The following is a 24,662-nucleotide window of genomic DNA, read 5'->3' as shown; positions in this document are numbered from 1 at the left end:
TTTAAAATTTCTTTCATCGTTTTTCCATTAACTATGATGTAGAAAAATCTCGATAGGACCGAAAGTGAAAGTGAAAAAAGACAAAGATGCAAACGTGCAATAGATGATAGAACAAGGTGCAAATTTTGTGCTGAAAACAGGTCACAACCGAAGTTTAAAAAGCATTTCATAGAATATTGTGCACTGATACCCTCGGCAAATTCCATGCTTGCCGAGCGTTTGCCAAATTTATTATCAGGATAACATCCGGTCGTTATTTTGATCAGAGCTTTTGATTTTATGACAAGAGCAGAGCTTTTATGCCCAGAGCTCTTTTGACAAATATTTAGTTGAAAACAACTTACCCCTCTTGTAAAAGCAATTGCATTGTTTGATGCACATTCCAGCACAACAGCAGCCATCTAACGTTCCCACTTAGTGAAGCATCGAAATATGGCAAGAAACACACCTTTACTCCATTAGAATGTTCCGATGGAGTCTCTATCCATCTTCATCACTTAATCTGACACCACTTACTCGGTTGGTGAGGCGCTTGGGAGCCATGCAGTCAGCTTCCTTGTAGCCCGGGACAACCACAGACACTTTCTCCACTTTATCCGTGTCCTGCATGTCACAAAGCATTAAGTGTAGCAGAAAAATTGTATGAGCAAAGCGCTCCATTTGATATAAGTAGAGTCTGCAGGGAGCTGTGAGATTATCCATCGATTTTAGTGCAATGTATCAGAAGCAATGCTGTTATATGCTTAAGATATCTTTCAATATATTTAGGGGAACCTAGACTGATCACAATAATCATTTGAGACATTTATATCCTAAGAACGTCATTATTCAATTATGTTGCCGACCCCTCTCCTGATACGTACCTACTTATATGGGTTCTTCCTTGCCCCCATGATGTCCCACTCCCTGCCTCCCCCCCCCATGCCGCCTTTCAATCCCTTCCTCCTCCATCAATAACCAACAGCTTTTTTTAACAGGTGCCAAGGCTCATGGAAGAGCTCAACATGATAGGATGGAATATCAAGAAACTAAAAGTGAGGCTAAAGAAAACAGGTCGACAAAGGATATAAGGTTCTAGTTAAAGTAAGGAAGTCATAGATAGGTAATTGAGGAAGTGAAATAATTCACAGAGTATACAAGTCATAAGACACAGGAAAACAAGAGAAGCAGAACATTTCTGAAAGCATTAAAAGCTCATGGGTAGGTAGGAAATGATAGGTGGTGATGGACTGTCACTTTTTAGGAATGGAGGGAATTGAGGATGACGGAATACACTCAGGAAGGTCATTTCATAGACATGAGAAAAGTAGGACAAAAGAGTGGAAGTGAATTGAAAATAAGTTCTTGCCAGATTCCCATCTCGTCCTCTACCTACAAAATTACCTCCATTTCTCTTACAGGAATTTTGACATCAAATCTTTATCCTTCTTAAAAATATATTCGAGTATGTGCAGGCATACTCAGTAATAATGCTGTTGAAGAGAGTTCATCATTTCAAGTTATACACAGAAATGAACAGAACTAAAATAGTATTCAATGTATGGTTTCCTGTTAGAGACATGGCTTACTTCTTCAGCGACATTCAGAGGTACAATATAACCTGGTCCAACATATCATGTATTCTGTACTCTCAGGAATATCTTAGGAGAGGATATTCCTGACTGTGCAGGCTGCACTGCAGGAATATTGAGTGAACAAACGACGCATACATGAGGAAGTAACCAAAATAATTCAGGTAATGGGTCCTCAGAATTTGAATACACAAGGCAGACTGTCAGAGCAGCTGTTGTTTCCACAAGGCCCGGAATGCATTTGCACACTCAGCTTGACAGACATTCAACGGTATTGTTTGACCTTTAAAATTTAAGGATCGTAACCCAAAACATTTTCTAAAAGCCGGAATGGATCAGTCTATCGTTATCTCATCCATGTTTAGGTAAATTGATATCTCCACTGCTAATCACTTAACTTTGAACTCCAAATATAACTGAGAAAAGAAAAACGTCTGGAAACTGTTTCTTTGAACATGCTGTCTTTCAAACAAAGTGTTCATTCATGAACAAGGCCAACTTGAAAGGAAGAAATTAGCTTCTTAAGCATGACCTCACAAATTGCCAAAGCCCCTTTCATGCCATGTGTAGCAAGGCTGCATCATGTTACGATCAAAAGATTAAAAGTCATGGCGTCCAGGGATCAGACTGAAGTTTTATAATGGAGAAAGACACATTTTCCAATCCCTGCATCGTTCTTGCTTGTGTATATCATAGCATTGTGCGTTCTTGTAATTTTTGCTGTCGATTGATTGAATAATTTGAAGGTTGGCAAAAACATTAATCCAATTTGTTGTATGGAAGACGTTTTTGTCGCATGTACAATATATTGCATTCCACTTTTCTGTGACATGTCTGTGCATTCTTCCAATGGGTAAGGGTATAGGATGTCGATCCTAGCTGTTTGAGAGCTTCTCGTGCAGAGAAGTCTTTTTAAGGTCTGACAATGCAGACCCTCTCCCATTAAACAAAAGTTGCGGACAACGATAACATACATTCTCTATTTAACTCTATTTAACTTTTTGAGTGCTGAATTTTCCAGGATGCAATATGACAACATGATGTTTTTTTCAGGCAAACTGAATAAAACGTCTCTATTGTTTATAAGGCAACTGTAGGAGGCAACCATAAGAACAAGCAATACAGATTGTTAAACAATGACATGGGCCATGATAGTGGCCAACAGCCAGTTCCAGTGAGGCTACAATCTTGGCCAACAGCACTCAAACAGTTGAACACTCCTCCTTCTGTACAATTTGTGCATTGTCTACTCATGATAAATACAATAGCGACAGTGAAATGACAATTGTGATGGCTTTCTTAATTTGCTGGAGCTGTTTCAGCCAACAGTGCATTTCCAACAAGCTTGTCCCTCCACCTCTGCCCTCCCTAGATTTGAATTGCTTCTGCTCTTCTGAAGCCATCCCATCCCACCCTCTTCCATCTCCTCCTCCTCCCACCCCCACTCCCACAACTACTTGCAAAGCCCAGCTTGTCAGCAGCGTTCAGCTCAAGGTACATTCAGCAAACGGCAGCTCGCTCAGCATATAAGAGCGAAAAGCCCTCTTCACATCCTGCAAACAGCGAGTGCCATGACACATACCATCCATCACTTGAGGCAGCCAATGGAGAGTGTAAAAACACACTGTGCACTTAAACCCTCCCCCCCATCCTCCTCCCCCAATCCACCGCTGCCTCCCCACCTTTACTATCCCTCCAACCTGGCAGTGAATGCACAAGCCCCAGATTGATAGACCAGCTCATGTGTTGGGTGCTTCAATGCTTCAACCGATGCTTTTTTTTTCCATCACAGTCTTTCTCCCAATAGGCCTTCATGAACGCATCAGTATTCATTGCAATCGCACATCCTCTGACAATGGTGAAGAGCTGCTGTAGAAAAGAATAGCATTTTGCTCAAAATTTGGACAAGTATAATCCATAAAGGTACCTTCATGTGATTTTAAAATATATGACCTGTATTATTTTTTTTCTGGCTGATTACATACACATTGTCATTGAGGTATTCAACCTTTTAAAAAAGGAAATTAGATGGGAAATCTTGACATTTGTGCAGCTTGTTCAAAAAAAGGAAACCATTATGGAAAGATGAATCATATGACGATAAAATATACATAAAAATCACAGTGACACATGCTTGTTTTTAACAGGATAATACTGCACAAGAACCAAACAGCTCCTCTTTTCCACTTTTGTTTACACAATAACATGAGTTACTGTGTTGGCATGATTTACACCAAGAATAATTCAAACATTTCTTTGGCACAAATTTATTTATCATATTTGTGATATTACATTTTCATAAGCAATTGCAGTTTAATATTTAAGTTAAAAAAAAACATTTTCTTTCAAAAAAATTAAAATTAAAATAAAATAAAAAAACCCTGAGGATATACATACACATGGGAGGGTGTAAAATACAGTTCTCTTACAGGAACTTATCACAATATGAATACTGTTAGGGTTAGGGTTTTGGTGTCTGTTAGCCAATAAATAAAATGTATGGAGCAATAGACAAACACGCACCGCCGAGGTTCCCAACAGCTAACAGCTTACTCAACTTATACTTGGCTCATCAGATAATGTACTCTTGAAAGTGTCTCCCACCCTAGTTATTTTCGGCGTTTGTACAGACCGGAGGTTTGGTATGATTTCACAATAAATTGAAGGAGTTGTTCAGTGACATGACAGACTGTGTGTATATGTGTGTGTGTATATATATATATATATATATATATATATATATATATATATATATATATATATATATATATATATATATATATATATATATATATATATATATATATATATATATATATATTGTTGTCGATTTCCACCACTCCAGCATGCGGACGACTGCCTTTAGCTCTATTGCGGCCGCGCGCACCCACCGAACGTGGAAATCTAGTCGCAGCTTCCCGATCAATGCCGAAACCCAGCTATGGGTGTTTTTAACACACCATAAACCAGCCAACTCTTCTGTCCACACGCTACAGGGTCGATCGCCGAATTGTCGATGTACCTAATTATTAGCGCGGAAAGAAATGCCAGGAGTTTATACCTCGATGGGACCTGCACGAAAACGAGCCGCTTAAGCAGCTCATTCCGTATGCGATTGCTGAGTGGTTTTGTTTATCGCCAAGCCCCGTCAGACCAGATGTATGTTTTATCGGCTTATAATCAGCCAGCTAACATTCCGAACGCATCATGGCAGTCAATGGCAGAAAGTGACACAACGAGCAGGTTAACATTCAAAAATGGGGACATTTATTTCAAATGCAAATATGCAATTAATGGGGGGGATGGGGACAAGACACGAGCAAAAACCTACAGCCGATGTCTATTTATTATGTACATGAACTTAATCAGTTCTACTTAGGGACAAGGCGCCACAGACTTTCATGCAAAACCCAAGAAAGCAAGAAAGAACCGGGCTCTTGAGCCTTTATAATTGTTCGGAGCTGGGATGACCGAAGGGGCTTCGAGAGATCGAGCGGGCTACCTGGCCACCCTCTTGGTGACTCGCTGGGTCCTGGTTCGGCGACCCTCAGCAATTTTGCCCGGACCCCTGAGCTCCAACTGGCTCCCTTGGTCGTCTGGCCCCCACTGTGGCCTGGTCTAGCAGACGACGCGCTGTAGGAATGAATGGGTCTCACCTCAGGCCACCTGGTTGCGCCGGCGTACCCCCAGCGAACCAACTGCCCGAACTCCGAACTCTCCAGCTTCCAATGGGGCGTCTCTCCACTCCCACTGCCAACCGCAAGCCACGAACTCCATACTCGTTCCAACGGCTCAGCCCAACTCCAACTTCCAACTCAACTTCAACTTAACTCCGTTCTCGGCGTTCCAGCATGGCTCTTTATCGGGTTCGGGGGGGGGGGGGTGCTCGCACTTTCACCTTTGACCCTTCACCCCTGGCTGGCTCCGCCCCTCTCACTTTCGATTGGCCAGCTCCTTCAGAGGGTAAGTCCTTTTTGATCCGTTTTGCAAGTCATGCTTGCACGTGCTTGGAATCACCGGCTTCACGCGGATGTGATTGAAATCACTGGCTTCATGCGGACGTGTTTGAAATCACTGGCTTTACGCGGACGTGTTTGAAATCACGGGCTTTACGCGGACGTGGTTGACGTTGTTGTTGTTGTTAAAATGTAGACAGAGACAGAATAACGGCCAACTGAAGATGCACAGCCCGGCATACGAATAATTTCCGTTATACATTGGTGGGGAAATCTAACCTGGAACACACACTTCCCAAAATAACTGACCTCCGGGGAACCTGAATGGAGTTCTGTGAATTTCCACAACCGTAACAATATACATGTGTGTGTATGTATATATATATATATATATATATATATATATATATATATATATATATATATATATATATATATATATATATATATATATATATATATATGTATATATATATATATATATATATATATATATATATATATATAGTCCTCACACGTTTTCAACATTTTCACTTTTAGTTGCCTTATAACCTGGAATTAAATTGCATTAAACAGACTTTTTCCACATTTGTTTACACATCGTAACCCCCAACTTCCAAGTGAAAAACAAATTCTACAAATTTCAGAAAATTAATTAAAAATACAAAACTAGAATATCTTGGCTGGATAAGAGTCCACCCCCCTCATAAACTGTAAATTAGCTCAGGTGTAACCAATCACCTTCAAAATCACACACCAAGTTAATTGGCCTCCACCTATGTTAAATTGTAGTGATTTTGATTATTTCAGAATAAAATAAGCTGTTCCTGTAGGTTTCCTCTGCTGGGGAGTGCATTTCACAACTCAACCATGAGCAACAAGGAGCTTTCAAAAGACCTCTGGGATGAAGTTGTGGAAAGACACAGATCAGGGAATAGGGTATACCAAATATTTCAAAGGCCTTGAATATCCCTTGGAGCACAATCAACACAATCATTAAGAAGTGGAAGGCATATGGTACCACCAAGACCCTGGCTAGATCAGGCCGTCCCTCCAAACTGGATGACCAAGCAAGGATGAGACTGATCAGAGAGGCCACCAAGAGGCCAATGGCAACTTTGAAAGAGCTACATGCCTTTATGGCAAAGACTGGTTACTTTGTGCATTTGACAACAATATCCCAAAAACTCCACAAGTCTGACATGTATGAAAGGGTGGGAAGAAGGAAGCCATTACTCAAAAATGCCCACCTTGAGTCCTGTTTATGGTATGCAAAAAAACACTCCAGAGATTCTGAAGCAATGTGGCAAAAAGTTTTGTAGTCTGATGAAACCAAGATGGAACTTATTGGCCAAATGCAAAACGTTATGCTTGGTGCAAACCCAACACAGCACATTACCCAAAGAACACCATCCCTCCTGTGAAGCATGGTGGTGGCAGCATCATGTTACTGCAATGTTTCTCATCAGCAGGGACTGCGGCACTTATCAGGATAAAAGGGAAAATGTATGGAGCAAAATACAGAAAAATCCTGGAGGAAAACCTGCTGCGCTCTGTTCAAAAGCTGAAATTGGGATGGAAGTTCATCTTTCATCATGACAACAACCAAAAGCACACAGTCAAAGCTACACAGGAGTGGCTAAGGAACAAGACAATAAATGTCCTTGAGTGGCCGAGTCAGAGCCTCGACCTAAATGCAATCGAAAATCTGTTGCATGATTTGAAGATTGCTGTTCATCAACGTGCCCCATGCAACTTGACTGAGCTTGAATAGTTTTGTGCAGAATAATTGGCAAATATTGCAAAGTTGGTGGAGACCCATCCCAACAGACTCACAGCTGTAATCACTGTCAAAGGTGCTTCCACCAAGTACTAACTCAGGTGGGTGGACACTTATCCAACCAAGATATTTTAGTTTTGTATATTTTATTAATTTTCTGGGATATATAGAATTTGTTTTTCACTTACAAGTTGTGGGTTACGATGTATAAATAAAGGTGGAAAAGTCTGATTTAATGCAATTCAATTCCAGACTATATGGCAACAAAAGGTGAAAATTTTGAAAGCGGTTATGTACTTTCTGTAGGCAGTGTATATAAAGCTCATTCAAACCACTCACTCACTCACTCACTCACTGACATTAATGTTCGGTACCTTCCGGGTAACGTAGAAAGGTGAAATTTTGTGTGTCGACAGACATCGAATCCAATACACTGGGAAAAAAATCACAAAACCATTGGAAAGAGTCCATAAATGAAAATACAAATAAATGAAAAGAAATGCAGGTGAGCGACCTGAGACAATACAGAAGCACAGTAATTTTGCGTGCCAATGGACATCGAAGCCGAAGCACCAGGAAAAAAAAATCACAGAACTATTCAAAAGCACCTGTAAATGAAAATATTTATCAATGAAAACAAGTGAAATCCTTCAATACAGCGCGTGTGGTGAAGCAAATGAGTACATTAATGTTAAAATATGCAATTTATGCTTTTTCAGTTGAAAAACAATAAAAAAGCATACTTAATATTTGAAATGTAAAAATCTTGTTATTATTGTGATAAACACCTTTATATATAACAGAAGGAATGAAATCGTTCGATACAGCGTGGCAGGGGGCCGCAAAAGAATGATGTAAAATAAGAAGAACTTTGCTTTCAACGTTCGGTGTTCGGCGCGAAATGCGATGGTGGGCGGAAATGACGTCTTTCGTTCGTTCGTACATGAGAGGGGAGCGTTTCTTGTTTTTTTTCCCATCAAGCAATAAATTCAATGGTTTTCACAAATATAACACATTAGTTTCACAAATTTCCATTGATATACTCGGTTATTTCCATCAATTGTCGCTATTTCCGTCTAAGTTACGCACTACCATCTACCGGATGGCCGTCATTGGCTGTCTTGAGGCACGTGGGGGGTGGGGGGGGGGACACCGGAGACATGGTAGACACCGGGGACATTTCAAACTCAATGCAATTGTATACAGCGCACGCGCTGTAATAAATAAATGGAAAAATTAAATGCAAATGAATGACCCAAGACAATGGGGAAGCACAATCATTTTGTGTGCTGATGGACATCAATGTCGATACACCAGGAAAAATAAAAAATAAACAGAACATTCAGAAAGCATCTGTAAATGAAAATATATATAAATGAAAAAATGAATGAACATAAATAAGTGAAAAATCAAATGCAGGTGAGCGACCCGAGACAATGGGGAAGCTGGGCTCGTTATTGCTTCCAATATGTAAGCATACCCCGCCAGTGTATATTTTCATATATATATATATATATATATATATATATATATATATATATATATATATATATATATATATATATATATATATATATATATGAAAATATATATTTACCCCCATCCTCTTATAGACTACGAAAGCTGCATAAAGCTACACAAGGTAAGCCCTTTGCCATTTCGAACCCAACCCAAATTCTTATGCAGCTGCCGACACACATAGCACATTCATGAGAATCACAATGCCACACACACCCCTCAGCCACCGGACTGGTTTCATCACATGTTGGCGAATCAGCAGCGACGGCATAGACAAACATGCACCGCCGAGGTTCCCAAGCTTGTACCACATGCAAAATGACAACAGCAATTAACATATAAATAACAGCTCCTCTTTCAGTGTACCCCATCTTCCACGAACCTCGACTATGTCAATTAAAAAAAGACCCAATAACATCTCTCACCCATAATTTGATGGAATAACCAATGAGCTCCCACATAATCCATATATATATATATATATATATATATATATATATATATATATATATATATATATATATATATATATATATATATATATATATATATATCTGACTCAAATCACATCTCTCACCAGAAATTGGAGGGAATTACCAATTAACTCTCACCATTGATCCATGGTGTTGCTGTCAAGGCCTTTTTTGACAGTTTTGGCCTCACTAAATGTGGATTCCCAAATCAAAATGTCCTCTTTTGGCTCTCAATATCTGCTAAAATGAATAATGTTCAAACCCCTCCACAATGTTTCCTGCTCTTACTCAACTTATACTTGGCTCATCAGATAATGTACTCTTGAAAGTGTCTCCCACCCTAGTTATTTTCAGGGAACTACCAAGGTACTGCCATGTCTGGTAAATTGATAGGTCTGATTAATCTAGCTTGCAGCCGACCATCTCTTCCACTGACTGCTCCAAAATCTCTTCATCTCTGGACATAGACAGTTCCTGGAAATAATTTCTCAATATTATGTTGTCTCTTCCTCATCGGTTCCTACCTTAATGCCCCTCACTACTCTGTCCAAAAACAGTTATTCACACAATGAGGCAATGGACAAAACACAGCTTCCCTCTTACGCCTGATAGCTAACCTCAATGAAGGGTACCTGTTGTCTCTTCTTGGAGCTCACAATCATTGTGTTTGCATTCTCAGACGTACCAATACAGAGTCATGACGGACTGTGCTCATGCTAAAACTGAGTGCCAAACCTACATGTTTTTGCAAAAAAGGCTAAGGTTTCTTCTCCATTCTTGCCTCCCTCCTACCTCCTCACTGAAAGTTCCTCGGCCCACCTGAGCTCCTGACCACATAAAAAGCTTTTGTCCACAGCCTGATGGAGTACTGCTCTCCCCTCTGGGCTGGTGCTCCTTCCTCCCACCTTTCTCGGCTTCACGCTGTGGAAACCAAGGCATTTAGGATCATTTGTATCTTCGGCGATGAGACTGAGTCTTTGGGCCTCTCACTCTCTCACTGCAGGCAGGTCGGTGGTCTTTCTGTCTTCTACCATCTCCTCTCCATGTCTCGCCCCCCTTGCTGTGTCTGCGATATGTCCCCACCATATTTCCGCAGGACGCTCAAGGTCCGCCAGCAACCCCCTTCTGGTAAAACTACCAAAATCACGTATCACTGCTCACCTAAACTCTTTCATTCCTCTTTTTTCCCGCCTTTGGAATAAACTCCCTCACTCTGTTCAATCCAATTCTTCCCTCCAGGCTTTCAAGACAGCTGTTCACCACCACCTCTTATCATCCCCCATCGAAATCCTCGATATGTTCGACACACGTTAATCCACCCCAAATCCACCTCGTTAATCCACCTCGTTCAAATTCCCTGCTTTCCTTCCTGAAATTTCCTGTAATGTCCATCTTGTATACCGCGTGTTCTCCGCTCCATCCCTCTCCCTTCCACAGATCTCCTAATGTCTCTGTTCCCCACTGTTTTGTCCTTCCCTTTCCCACCCCTCTTGTCTCATGCCCTCCTTGCTATGCATTGTGTGTTAGCTCTCATTCGAGTCTCGACAAGGTATTCAAAAAAAAATCTCCCTTCCAGCATGTGACTTTTCACTAAAGTGAAGGTGGATAAATTTATTGCCACTCTTGACCCCTCCACTGCTGCTGGACCCAATGAGGTCATCACTTTAATTTTCAAGACTGTCATTTGCAATGTCTACTCTCAGACTGTCATCATGGAAAGTCATCAATGATACAGCAGTTCATAATGATGCCAAAACTGACCATCTCAACGATAGAGTTGTCAACCCATTAAACAAATTAAGTGAGGTAATGGAATCAAGCATTGTAGAACACCTCAATAATCTCTTCTCTAACTCTATAATGTCTAAATATCATTTAGCTTCAACTTAGTTCATGCAACATTAAACAGACAGATTCTTCCATGTCAAAAGTTGATGAACACACTTAATCTCAAACAAGAGGTCATGGAAATGTACTATACATCCCAAATTTATTTGATTTTCTGGCACCCTGCCATTCTTTCCATGCTGTTATGGGTCTTTTCCGGACTGGCAATGAAATTTCTGCCATGCTCACCAGCAGTGGGTTGGTTTGTTTGGCGTTCTCTTCCATACTCGACTACGAGAAGACGGTGTTGCTCAAGAGAGCATTCCTGGACCAATCTTGTTTATTTCTTCGTTCTAATCCAATGTACCATACTCTGTAAAAGAGTGTTGGTTCTGCCGAAGCAGTTTCTGGGCCAGGGTTATGCTGGGCCAGTTTCTATGCCAGGGTATGTTTGCCATCCCTCTTCAGGTAGTTAGGACAAGAATTTGTAATTTGGCCATGGTGCCGGCGATGGCTTGCCTACATTTCGCGAAGGACACTGTGGGATCTTTATCGTTCACCAACGAATGACAGCAGATGGGTTTCTCGTGCACCGTTAATAATGACCCCCAAGTCTAATGTGATGGAAAAAAAGTGAATCTTGTGAAAAAAGGCAGAGAAAAGTGATCTTGTGTGAAAGGCAATCGCCTTCCTGGTTTGCTGATTGACAGGCAGAACGATTTATAAAAGAAATAAATCAACAGATTACAAAGGGTAATGATTTAAGTGATTCATAATGGAGGAATGTTGGGCGTGTTAGACACATTACAGACGTGAGGAGTCACATTTAATCTGCTTCTTAGTGTTTAAATTATCAACAAATAACGTCCGTGCGAGAGACGGCATACCCTACCTGTGAAATACCGGGATGACGGTTCATAGTTGGGTCGGAATTCAAGCACAGGCGAGATGGTTTAGAGGTGATTGTGCATACCTCCAGGCCAGTAATTCTTAACCTGGGAAAATTTCCTCCTGGGGGGAAATTTTCGGATTTCAGGGGGGAAATTATTTTTTAGGTTGAACAATTTTCAAACTAATTATTGCGTTGAATACGTTGTCCAAATACGCTTCCCAAGCGATGAAAAATTAGCGGAACAAATATTCAATGGAAATTAACGCGCTTATCTGGCAACACTATAAAAGAAAATATCGTACTATGACAGTCAACACGACAGATTTTAGGAATGCTAATGTTAAAATAATATAAGACTGTTAATGTTATGCAATAAATTGTGTATAAATATTTTAATGAAAATATTTATTGGAATAATTTTTTTTTCATAAATTTTAGTCTTTTTTATTAATTTAGTGTTGATAATGTGGTGGGGGGAAATATCATTATTCGGCAATTTCAAAGGGGGTAACAATATTAAATATATGCCCGAACAAGAAGGCATATACAGAATTGTGCTATTACATGGAAAACAGCATCCTGGTTGCCATGACAACCACTTTAGATGACGAACGTATGTCGTGACACACCGTCTCCACAGTCTGTACCTGTGTATCAAATATGAAACGTGAATGGTGAAAACTTTGGGAGTTAGAGTGCAGACAAGAACGGACGGACGGACGGACTGACAGGCAGACAGACGGACGACCGCTATCACATAATACACCTCGATATATATATATATATATATATATATATATATATATATATATATATATATATATATATATATATATATATATATATATATATATATATATATATATATATATATATATATTGGGCATATAAAAAGGTTAAGAAACCCTGCTCTAGGCAATCCTGTCAACCCTTTTCTTCTTTATCACTGAAAAATCCATTGCATCATTTTGCAGACTTTTCATCAATGGTGAATCTACCGTATAATTTTGTAGATGACTGTGAGGGAGTGTTCCTTATGCCTCTGCAAGATAGGCTGTGGCACTATCCCTCTTTTTTGTTTGTTCTCTCTCTCTCTCTCTCTCTCTCTCTCTCTCTCTCTCTCTCTCTCTCTCTCTCTCTCTCTCTCTCTCTCTCTCTCTCTCTCTCTCTCTCTCTCTCTCTCTCTCTCTCTCTCTCTCCCCCCCCCTCTCTCTCTGTCTCTCTGTCTCTCTGTCTCTCTCTCTCTCTCTCTCTCTCTGTCTCTCTCTCTCTCTCTCTCTCTCTCTCTCTCTCTCTCTCTGTCTCTCTCTCTCTCTCTCTCTCTCTCTCTCTCTGTCTCTGTCTCTCTGTCTCTCTGTCTCTCTCTCTCTCTCTGTCTCTCTCTGTCTCTCTCTGTCTCTCTCTGTCTCTCTCTGTCTCTGTCTGTCTGTCTGTCTGTCTGTCTGTCTCTCTCTGTCTCTCTCCCTCTCTCTCTCTCTCTCTCTCTCTCTCTCTCTCTCTCTCTCTCTCTCTCTCTCTCTCTCTCTCTCTCTCTCTCCTGTTCATCAACTGAGAATATGTCTCGTAAGACAGGGAGGTCCCACATTCTCACTTCTTCGTACTATAAAGACCGAGTGGGAAATCCCCCAATTACTGTGGTTTGTTACTGGAAAAGGAATAGTCCTCAAAAGTAGTCACAAGAACAAGTCCGACCTCTGTTGCCCTCAGCTCATAAAAAAATTACAATGTCAGGTTAAAGCGCAAGGCCAGCCACAGTAGATAGAGATTTGATATACAACTTTTGGAGAAAATGTGTCATTTATTGATATCAATGCCATAGCAGAGTACATTAAAGAAAGGCACCTTGTTGTTAATTTGTGATGAGTGAGGGGCGGGAGGGGGGGGGGGAGTTGGTTGTGGGTTGTTTGTTTATGATGCATCCTCTTACTGTACATGACAGTGAAAATGGTCAACTAGAGGTTTTATTTCTTTATGTGATGCCAGACTGAATAGAATCATGAAATGTTGTCCATACCTGCTCGAAGGTGTTAACACGTTAAAAGAAAAGTATCTCTTTCAATGATGGGCCAACAATCCTGGAAAGAGCCAAAAAAATTAAAGTAATTAATGTTAGCAGAAAAAAGATCTGGGACTTGAAGCAGAGTGGCATTCCAATTAACAAAACCTTTGCTGCAAGTCATAGAAAGAGTTCACATGATGGAATTGGAGGGACAAGTGTAAGAGGCAGTTTGAAAGCAAATGTAAATATTTGCGGACATTCAATGAAAATGGGCACATTATGAGATTATCAAGTGGATGAGTCGGAAGATTGAAGGGATCACATTGTTTTTTTTGTTTCGCGAGACACAAGAAAGATGGCATAGTACCGATGCAGACGATGTTCAAACAAAACGTGAAAATGTATGAACGAGTTGTGCTCCTCTTTGGTCAATAAACATTTTGTTACTTGTTTACACTTTAGTTTTGGGCTGTTCCATGAGGCAGAGCTAGAAATGAGGCAGATCTCTGCAGATTACCGTATATCTTCCGTGGTATTTTTCTCGGTGGCCATGTGTCTTGGTCTGTTTATAATGCATCCTCGGCTGAATTTGATGAATATCAATGCAGTATATCCATTGCTTGTACTTTAATAGGGAGTTGGTTATTTGAGAATGCAGTTGAACATTTGGAGAAAAATAATCACGTATTAGAAATGTCCATGGGACAATCAAGCAGTACTTTTTCATGGCCACTGGAGAGGAGGAGATTGGGACCATACTCTGTGCAGAGCATTGGTGCTGCTTAAGCAGTCTCCTTGGCTATTGGGCACAATCCTGGATGGGTCGCCACTCCGACGCAGTATACTAGCAAGCTGGCACGCATTTTCCCAATCTAGGAAGAATGACAGGCGGAGTTAACCCCACCTGGTATTAATTCAACAGCTGAGTGGCATTTGACCTCAGGACCCTAGGATCCAAATCCCACCACCCTAACCAATAAGCCAACACCAGGCATATGGCCACTGGATACTCATAAGCATTGGTGTTGGGCACCATTTCAGCATATCAGCTGTTCCGTCAATGCTCCACAACTGTATGCGAGGACATGAATCCCAGCAGGACACACTTTCTTCTGGAGATTATAACCAAATCCAGGCACTGCTGCCAGATTTCATCAAATGGAAGTTGAAATGTCACAGGCAGAATAATTTCATGAATTGCTGTTGGGGAAATTGCATATGATATCAGGCAAAAGAAGCCTGACTGATACCCCGAGTTTCACGTTTCATACTTTGATTTCATGCAAAACGTTTCACACAAAACGATGTCACAGAATTAGAAAGAAACTCTTAATTCTGTTTTCCCACTCTGATTAGTTGACCACATAGCAAAATGTTTCATAATTCCATGCTCAACACCTAAATAATTAGTTATGAATCTGGTAAAAAGTATTGAGGACCCAGGGCAGACTAAGAAATATTAAATGCTTTAAATTAAGTTCTCAAACTAAGTTTCTGTGAGGTTCATTTGGCTGCACCTGGATAGGTTTGTGGGTAGAGGAGCAGCAGCTGAAACACAAATCCTATCTAGGTTTCACCTAATGACTCCATATTTGGCTGTTTGGGTTCCTCCTGATACTCCAGTGCTCCAGTTGGTTAGTTATGTGATTCTCAATCACCAAAATACAGCTAGAATATCATTATTCGATGCAGATACACATACCTATACATAAATGTTGCAAATCTATAGTCCAAAATTCCTCTAACCACTTAACTAGGGATGGAGTGAACCCCCAAATCTCGAATGTGCAATAACGCAACACAATATCTGTTTTGAGATGTCGGTAGCTCAGAAATGGCGAATGGAAGCCTGTATTTGAGGGAAGAGCGTGAAAGCCTGCATGACAATTACTCGGGGATTAACGTTTGATCATGATTTTTTTTCCAGTGGAACAATATGATCTTCACAAAATGTCATTAAACCATGGATGCAATTCACAAGTGCTCACCAAAAAATGGGTGCTGGCAGGATAGTCCAGAGAAGTGGTTTTCTACCATTCAATCACGATCGACAGGTCAAAAAATTATTATATATTTTTTTAATACAGAAAAGAGCGAGAGAGAGAGAGAGAGAGAGAGAGAGAGAGAGAGAGAGAGAGAGAGAGAGAGAGAGAGAGAGAGAGAGAGAGAGAGAGAGAGAGAGAGAGAGAGAGAGAGAGAGAGAGAGAGAGAGAGAAAAGGCAAAATGATGTAAGGTATTTGTAAAACTGAACGGTGGTGGTGGCCATGGGTCGCAAATGCAAGCTGCTGGAGAGTTAAAAAAGAGCTAAATGTCAGTGCACAGGTCAATCATAAATAATTTGCGTTTAAATTACCAATTATCCATCTCTGATGCAGTCACTGTACTGCTACGATGACCAGACAGTTAGTTATAAGATGCTCATTGCCTGTTGTCGAACTGATGGAACATGGAATAAGCTAGGCTTTAAATTTTATCTTTTTTCTTGTTCCTAAGATTAATTTCTGAAAGCCAAAATGACGAACGAGGAACCAAGGCTGTCCAAGAAAACGTACAATTTCCACTCGGAATGGGAAAGTGAATTTATTTTTACAAATATCACAGACAAGAGCATCTGTTTCATTTGTAGCCTGAAGTTAAAAGAGATAATTTGGAATGGTATCACAAGACAATGCAAGCAAAATTTCAAAGAAAGTTTCCTTTAAACTGTGCGATTTGGAAGAAGAAACTTTGGGAGTGAAAGAGCATTTTGAAAGCTCAACACTCACTCTTTTCATAACCTGTGGCTAAAGGCAAGGGTCGCAAAGAGCCATTTCTTCACATTAGCCATCTGCTTGTGAAACATCAGCAACCAGTCACCGATGGCGAAGTTATCAAGGAGGCTACACCTTGTTCAGATTTTAAAAGCAAAGACGAAATTACGACAGCCAGTAAGAGCATGCCACTTGGCGCTTCAACAATAGCCAGAAGGGTTCAACAGTAGCCAGCAGAAACTTTATTATGAGAGTATAGAAAAGACAAATTAATAATTTGGTCAAAAGGTCAAAGGTCAGCATCACATAAAATCGTTCCAATTTTCATCCAATTAACCTGAAATTTAAAATTATCATTTGAGCTTTGTAATCTAATTTTCAACATAGCTTTATTATGATAATATAAGCAGAGCCCACCCGTCGCTTCACTGATGGACAAATTAGATGTTCTGTTTGCCAAATATTTTGCGTGAAAAGGAGAAGGAAAGGAAGACAAATTTAGCCATGCATAGAGTGCTTTCACCAATAATCCCTAACCACAACCCCTCTTCCTATCTCCGTCCTCACGGCCTTCTCAAACCCCCTTACCCCCTTTGCCCCCCCCTCCCTGGTTCATCCTCATGTCCTTTCCCAATCAAAATGTCTCGCGCACGATGACAGGCTTTGACAGGCCCCTCTGTTTTTGTTTTGTTTTGTGGGTTTTATTTTGTGGGGTGGGAGGAAGGGGAGGGGTGGAGAATAGAAGGCCAAATTAACGCATGCAAATAAGTGCTTTAACCTCAACATTACCCAGGTAAAAATCGAAATTGTAATACAATCTGTCACCACCACCAGATGGCACTACACGGTACACATTTACATCGAGAATTTACATCCCCCACCCCGCCCACCAGGTCTGATGTGAGGCCGCAGCCACAAAGCCTATGTTACCCACCACACAAAGTTGTATTTGAACCCCGAGTTTGGAGTCTGTAACTTAAAAGATGTGGCCGTGCATAAAGAACAGAGAAATTTGCCACAGAGAGAGAGACAATGGCATATATATATATATATATATATATATATATATATATATATATATATATATATATATATATATATATATATATATATATATATATATATATATATATATATATATATATACATATATACATATATATATATATATATATATATATATATATATATATATATATATATATATATATATATATATATATATATATACATATATATATATATATATATATATATATATATATATATATATATATATATATATATATATACATATATACATATATACATATATATATATATATATATATATATATATATATATATATACATATACATATATACATACATACATATATATATATATATATATATATATATATATATATATATATATATATATATATATACACACATATACACACACACGTGTATATATATATATATATATATATATATATATATATATATATATATATATATATATATATATATATATATACATATACACACACGTATGTATATATATATATATATATATATATATATATATATATATATATATACATATACACACACACGTATGTATATATATATATATATATATATATATATATATATATATATATATATATATATATATATATATATATATATATATATACATATACACACACACGTATGTATATATATATATATATATATATATATATATATATATATATATATATATATATATATATATATATATATATATATATATATATATATATATATATCTTCTTCTTCTTCCTCTTTCGGCTTGCTCCCGTTAGGGGTCGCCACAGCGGACCAACCATCTCCATTTCGCTCTATCTTCCACATCTTCCATTGAAACTCCAACCACCTGCATGTCCGCCCTCACCGCATCCATGAACCTCTTCTTTGGCCTTCCTCTTCTCCTCCTGCCTGGCGGCTCCATCTTCAACATCCTTCTCCCGATATACTCCGTTTATGTCACCCTGTGTTCCTCCTTCTTCTTGAAATACGTATTTACCACTGCCATTTCCATTCTTTTTGCAAACTCTACCACCATTTGCCCTTCCACATTTCTCTTGTTGAGACCGAACCTCCCCATCACCTCCTCATCCTCTTTATTCCCTTCCCCAACATGCCCATTGAAATCTGCTCCAATCACCACTCTTTCATCCTTGGATACACTCTCCACCACTTCATCTAACTCACTCCAGAAATCTTCTTTATATTCCATCTCACACCCCATATGTGGGGCATATGCACTGATGACATTAATCATCACCCCTTCAATTTCCAACTTCACACTCATCACTCGGTCAGACACTCTCCTTACCTCCAATACCCTCTTGACATAATCTTCCTTCAGGATTACCCCGACACCATTTCTCCTCCCATCCACACCATGGTAGAACAGTTTGAAACCACCTCCAATGCTCCTCGCCTTACTCCCCATCCACTTGGTCTCTTGTACACACAGTATGTCCACCTTTCTTCTCTCCATCATATCAGCCAACTCTCGCCCTTTGCCAGTCATCGTCCCAACATTCAGAGTTCCAACTCTCATCTCCACACTTCTACCCTTCCCCCTCTCCCACTGCCTCCGGACTCGCCTTCCCGTCTCCTTCTCCTCCTTCGCCCAGCAGTAGCACAATTTCCACTGGTACCCTGCTGACCACTGGTACCGGTATATATATATATATATATATATATATATATATATATATATATATATATATATATATATATATATATATATATATATATATATATATATATATATATATATATATATATACAGACACACGAGCATGGCGAGGGGTGGCGAATGGTGCGGCTGCCCCGAACGGAACTTTTGGGGGGTGGCAAATCTGTTTTGTTGCATTTATCATCCATCATCTATCACTATCGACACTTCTGAAGACAATTTTCCCATGGCGGGTGAAAACGCAAATGCAGGAAGAGGTTGATTTGTGCAAATGGCCACGCCCTCCATTTGCTGACCAATGGTTGTGGCCAATAATGTCTCAGAGAGGAGGTGGGCAAAAAGGAGTGCACAGCATGCTGGGAAACTTAGCTCAAATACAAAGGAGCGATGCGTTCGAGTCTCATTGCAGTTTGCCATTCGCATCTCATTCCTGTATTCATAGTTCTTTCCAGTTTGCCATTCTCATCTCATTCCTGTATTCCCTTCTAATCAGGGGCATACCTAGAAACTAGAGTATTTGGCACACTAGGTGGACCCTTCCTTTGACACATCCCTCCCCCTACCCGAGGATTCCAGTACTGTACCTATAGTAAGTAATTGGAAACTATAAGGGAACTTGGTAGAGCATATACCTCCGCCATGTAATGCCTGATCCACGAGAACATATCAGGGCCAATGCCTTTTGTAAATATCATGCTTTCCAGTACTATATCGTTTTTGGCCCTATATCTCTCAATGGTGAAGAATCACCATAAAAAAATTCTCGTATCAAGATCTGGATCTTCACCAAAATCGAATCAATTCATCCATGCCACATACCCAATGTGACCACCAAGTTTCATCCGAATCCGTCCACAACTTTTGGAGATATCATGCTATATATCAGTTTCGCCCGACCTCTCAATGGTGAAGAATCGCTTAAAAAATTCTCAGATCCGGATCACCAACATTGAGTCGGTTCTTCCTTGTCAAACACCCAATATGTCCACCAAGTTTCATCCGAATCCATCCACAACTTTTTGAGATATCGTGCTATATATCCTTTTTGGCCCTATCTCTCAATGGTGAAATCACTTTAGAAATTTTAGTAGTCCAATCCGGAAGTAAATCTTCACCAAAATCTAATCAATTCGTCCTTGTCAAACACTGAACCTATCCACAAAATTTCATCCGGATCCGTCCACAACTTTTTGAGATATCCTGTACAAAATCAGACAAACAAACGGAGGTAATAAGCGGCGGAGGTAATAAGAAATAAGAATGGATTTAAGAATAATAAGAGAATGGATTTAAATTGGTGCAAACCGCTTCAATATACCTTATGTCCTTCCTTCGATCTGTTCATCAAAAATGAATAAGAAGAACCCTTCTACCCTTTCGTGTTTCATTTGATAAGAGTGTGTTGTTGTTATTTAATTTTTCATTTCTTTGCTGTTTAGGTTTTGTTGTGTTGTTGTTGATTTGCATCAGGACAGTAAGTTCACCCCACTTGTTGGGGACGTAACCGTCAGTTCCGAACTGAGCCACTTTTTAAGTGGTGGAACTGCTTCACTGCGCAGCTTCCTTCCAACACGATGCGATTTTAAAAAAAAGAATTCCGTGGACGTTTCACAAAATAACAAATAATGCAAAAAAACGAGGCGGGTACAAAAAAGGAAGCAGGCGGGGACGATCAACTGGTGTTTTTATTTTTAATATTTGGCCTTTTATTTCAGGCGTCCTTCGGGTTCAGGAACTTCGACTCAATTATTCCCCTTGATATTTAAGTCATCTTTGCGGAGACTTTAGACATCCTCTTGGGGGCCCTCGAGGTGCTGAATGAGGAGTCGGAGCCGTTGGGATTACGGGTTTCTTGGGTCAAAACTAAGATCCAGACTTTCGGTGACATCTTGGATGCTGCTGTCCTGTCTGTGTCTGTTTGTGGTGAGGATGTTGAGGTCGTGGAGAGATTCACTTACCTTGGCAGTGATATTCATGTCTCTGCTGGCTGCGAGTCAGAGGTCAATAGACGTCTGGGTCGGGCCTGGGGAGTCATGGATTCACTGGATCATGGGGTGTGGCGCTGCCGGTACCTATGCGGGAGGACGAAAGTCCGAGTCTTCAGGTCCTTGGTACTTCCAGTCTTGCTCTATGGGTGCGAGACTTGGACTCTGACCAAGGATCTGAGATGGAGACTTAATTCCTTTGGTACCAGGTTTCTTCGGAGAATCCTTGGCTATCGCTGGTCGGATTTTGTGTCCAACCAGCGGTTGCTGAGAGAGACTCGGATGAGATTTGTTACCTGCATAGTCCGTGAGCGTCAGTTGCGGCTGTATGGACATGTGGCTCGTTTTCCTGACTCTGATCCTGCTCACCAGATTCTCTCAGCGAGGGAGTCTCATGAGTGGAGGAGGCCAGTGGGTCGACCACGTGCCTCATGGTTGCAACAGGTTGACCATCATCTCAAGGAGATGGGGATGGGCCTGGCATCTGCCTGGGGGATGGTCAGACGGAGGCCCTTGGAGTACCGGCGGAAAGTGGACGCAGCGACGTGCTGTTCTGGCACATGCTCCCATACCTGACCTGATTCCCCTCGCCAGAGGAGAGGGTATTGCATTTGGGTCCATTTGTATGTGTCTGTCTGTCTGTTTGTTAGTCCATACAGAACTTTCGTGTTTTTCTCCGCAACCGCTTGTTGGATTGAGACGAAATTGTCACCATTGCTGCGACTACTCGTGTGGAATGGTGTAATGATAATGATGATATCATATGTCTCGTGGTGTGGCAGCCATATTAGAAAAATGGAAAAACTTTGGACTTCTGTATCTCTGAAATCGCACCAAGCAAAAAAATCGAAACTTGTTACATGGCAAGTCCTCATGGGGAATGAGTGATTTTTTATGACGTCATAGGTGCCCTCATTATGACGTCATAATTGCATATGTCGAATGCCACATCCAATCAGTATGAAAATTTTTGAGGGTCATCTAGGGATAAAATTTACCCTAAAACCTATAAAAATACACCACTCAAAAGAAGTCCTGATGAGGGTCTGCAATCTTTGATTGCTCTTTTCCTTGCTATGGTAAGTGTCCCAACTAAATTAAGTTTATTCGTGAGTTACTGTTTTCATTTTTAGGGAAATAATATTATGTCACTTGCAACAAAAATGCCCCCCCCCACACACCTGGCTGTCACCCTGGGCGGACCACCCTCCCCGCACCCCCCTTTCTATGCCAATGCATGTCGTTCCTGTGTTCCCGTCTCATTCCTGTGTTCCCCTCCCATTTCCGTGTTCCTGTCTCATTCCTGTGTTCCCCTCTCATTTCCGTGTTCCCCGTCTCATTCCTGTGTTCCCCTCCCATTTCCGTGTTCCCGTCTCATTCCTGTGTTCCCCTCCCATTTCCGTGTTCCCCGTCTCATTCCTGTGTTCCCCTCCCATTTCCGTGTTCCCCGTCTCATTCCTGTGTTCCCCTCCCATTTCCGTGTTCCCCGTCTCATTCCTGTGTTCCCCTCCCATTTCCGTGTTCCCCGTCTCATTCCTGTGTTTCCGTCCCATTTCCATGTTCCCCGTCTCATTCCTGTGTCCCCCTCCCATTTCCGTGTTCCCCGTCTCATTACTGTGTTCCCCTCTCATGTCCGTGGTCCCCGTCTCATTCCTGTGTTTCCGTCCCATTTCCATGTTCCCCGTCTCATTCCTGTGTTTCCGTCCCATTTCCGTGTTCCCCGTCTCATTCCTGTGTTCCCCTCCCATGTCCGCGGTTCACCCTCTCATTCCTGTGTCCCCTCCCATTTCCGTGTTCCCCGTCTCATTCCTGTGTTTGCGTCCCATTTCCGTGTTCCCCGTCTCATTCCTGTGTTTCCGTCCCATTTCCGTGTTCCCCGTCTCATTCCTGTGTTTCCGTCCCATGTCCGTGTTCCCCGTCTCATTCCTGTGTCCCCTCCCATTTCCGTGTTCCCCATCTCATTCCTGTGTTTCCGTGCCATTTCCGTGTTCCCCGTCTCATTCCTGTGTTTCCGTCCCATTTCCATGTTCCCCGTCTCATTCCTGTGTTCCCCTCCCATTTCCGTGTTCCCCGTCTCATTCCTGTGTTTCCGTCCCATTTCCGTGTTCCCCGTCTCATTCCTGTGTTTCCGTCCCATGTCCGTGTTCCCCGTCTCATTCCTGTGTCCCCTCCCATTTCCGTGTTCCCCGTCTCATTCCTGTGTTTCCGTCCCATTTCCGTGTTCCCCGTCTCATTCCTGTGTTTCCGTCCCATTTCCATATTCCCCGTCTCATTCCTGTGTTCCCCTCCCATTTCCGTGTTCCCCATCTCATTCCTGTGTTCCCCTCCCATTTCCATGTTCCCGTCTCATTCCTGTGTTCCCCTCCCATGTCCGTGTTCCCCGTCTCATTCCTGTGTCCCCTCCCATTTCCGTGTTCCCCGTCTCATTCCTGTGTTTCTGTCCCATTTCCGTGTTCCCCGTCTCATTCCTGTGTTTCCGTCCCATTTCCGTGTTCCCCGTCTCATTCCTGTGTTTCTGTCCCATTTCCGTGTTCCCCGTCTCATTCCTGTGTTTCCGTCCCATTTCCATATTCCCCGTCTCATTCCTGTGTTCCCCTCCCATTTCCGTGTTCCCCATCTCATTCCTGTGTTCCCCTCCCATTTCCATGTTCCCGTCTCATTCCTGTGTTCCCCTCCCATGTCCGTGTTCCCCGTCTCATTCCCGTGTCCCCTCCCATGTCTGGTTTCCCCGTCTCATTCCTGTGTTTCCGTCCCATTTCCGTGTTCCCCGTCTCATTCCTATGTTTCCGTCCCATTTCCGTGTTCCCCGTCTCATTCCTGTGTTTCCGTCCCATTTCCGTGTTCCCCGTCTCATTCCTGTGTCCCCCTCCCATTTCCGTGTTCCCCGTCTCATTCCTGTGTTCCCCTCTCATGTCCGTGTTCCCCGTCTCATTCCTGTGTTTCGTCCCATTTCCATGTTCCCCGTCTCATTCCTGTGTTTCCGTCCCATTTCCGTGTTTCCCGTCTCATTCCTGTGTTCCCCTCCCATGTCCCTGTTCCCGTCTCATTCCTGTGTCCCCTCCCATTTCCGTGTTCCCCGTCTCATTCCTGTGTTCCCCTCCCATTTCCGTGTTCCTGTCTCATTCCTGTGTTCCCCTCCCATTTCCGTGTTCCCCGTCTCATTCCTGTGT

General features: G+C 41.3%; 1 long non-coding RNA gene across 1 annotated transcript in view; it reads left to right on the top strand.

Moving 5' to 3' along the window:
* The window catches only part of LOC147017045 (uncharacterized), a 75,279-nt gene extending 71,053 nt beyond the window's left edge, over nucleotides 1-4,226 (top strand). The window contains exon 4 of the long non-coding RNA XR_015049313.1: nucleotides 2,944-4,226. This is a non-coding gene — a long non-coding RNA (uncharacterized LOC147017045). The remainder of the gene's footprint in view (nucleotides 1-2,943) is intronic.
* The last annotated feature ends 20,436 nt before the right edge of the window (nucleotides 4,227-24,662 follow it).

This window comes from Eptatretus burgeri, chromosome 11, assembly GCF_056783735.1.
Source record: "Eptatretus burgeri isolate ZD-2024b chromosome 11, Ebu_testis_v1, whole genome shotgun sequence".
Lineage (NCBI taxonomy): Eukaryota > Metazoa > Chordata > Myxini > Myxiniformes > Myxinidae > Eptatretus > Eptatretus burgeri.
The sequence above is the reverse complement of the archived record's forward strand: the minus strand, read 5'-3'. Positions and strand labels throughout refer to the sequence as shown.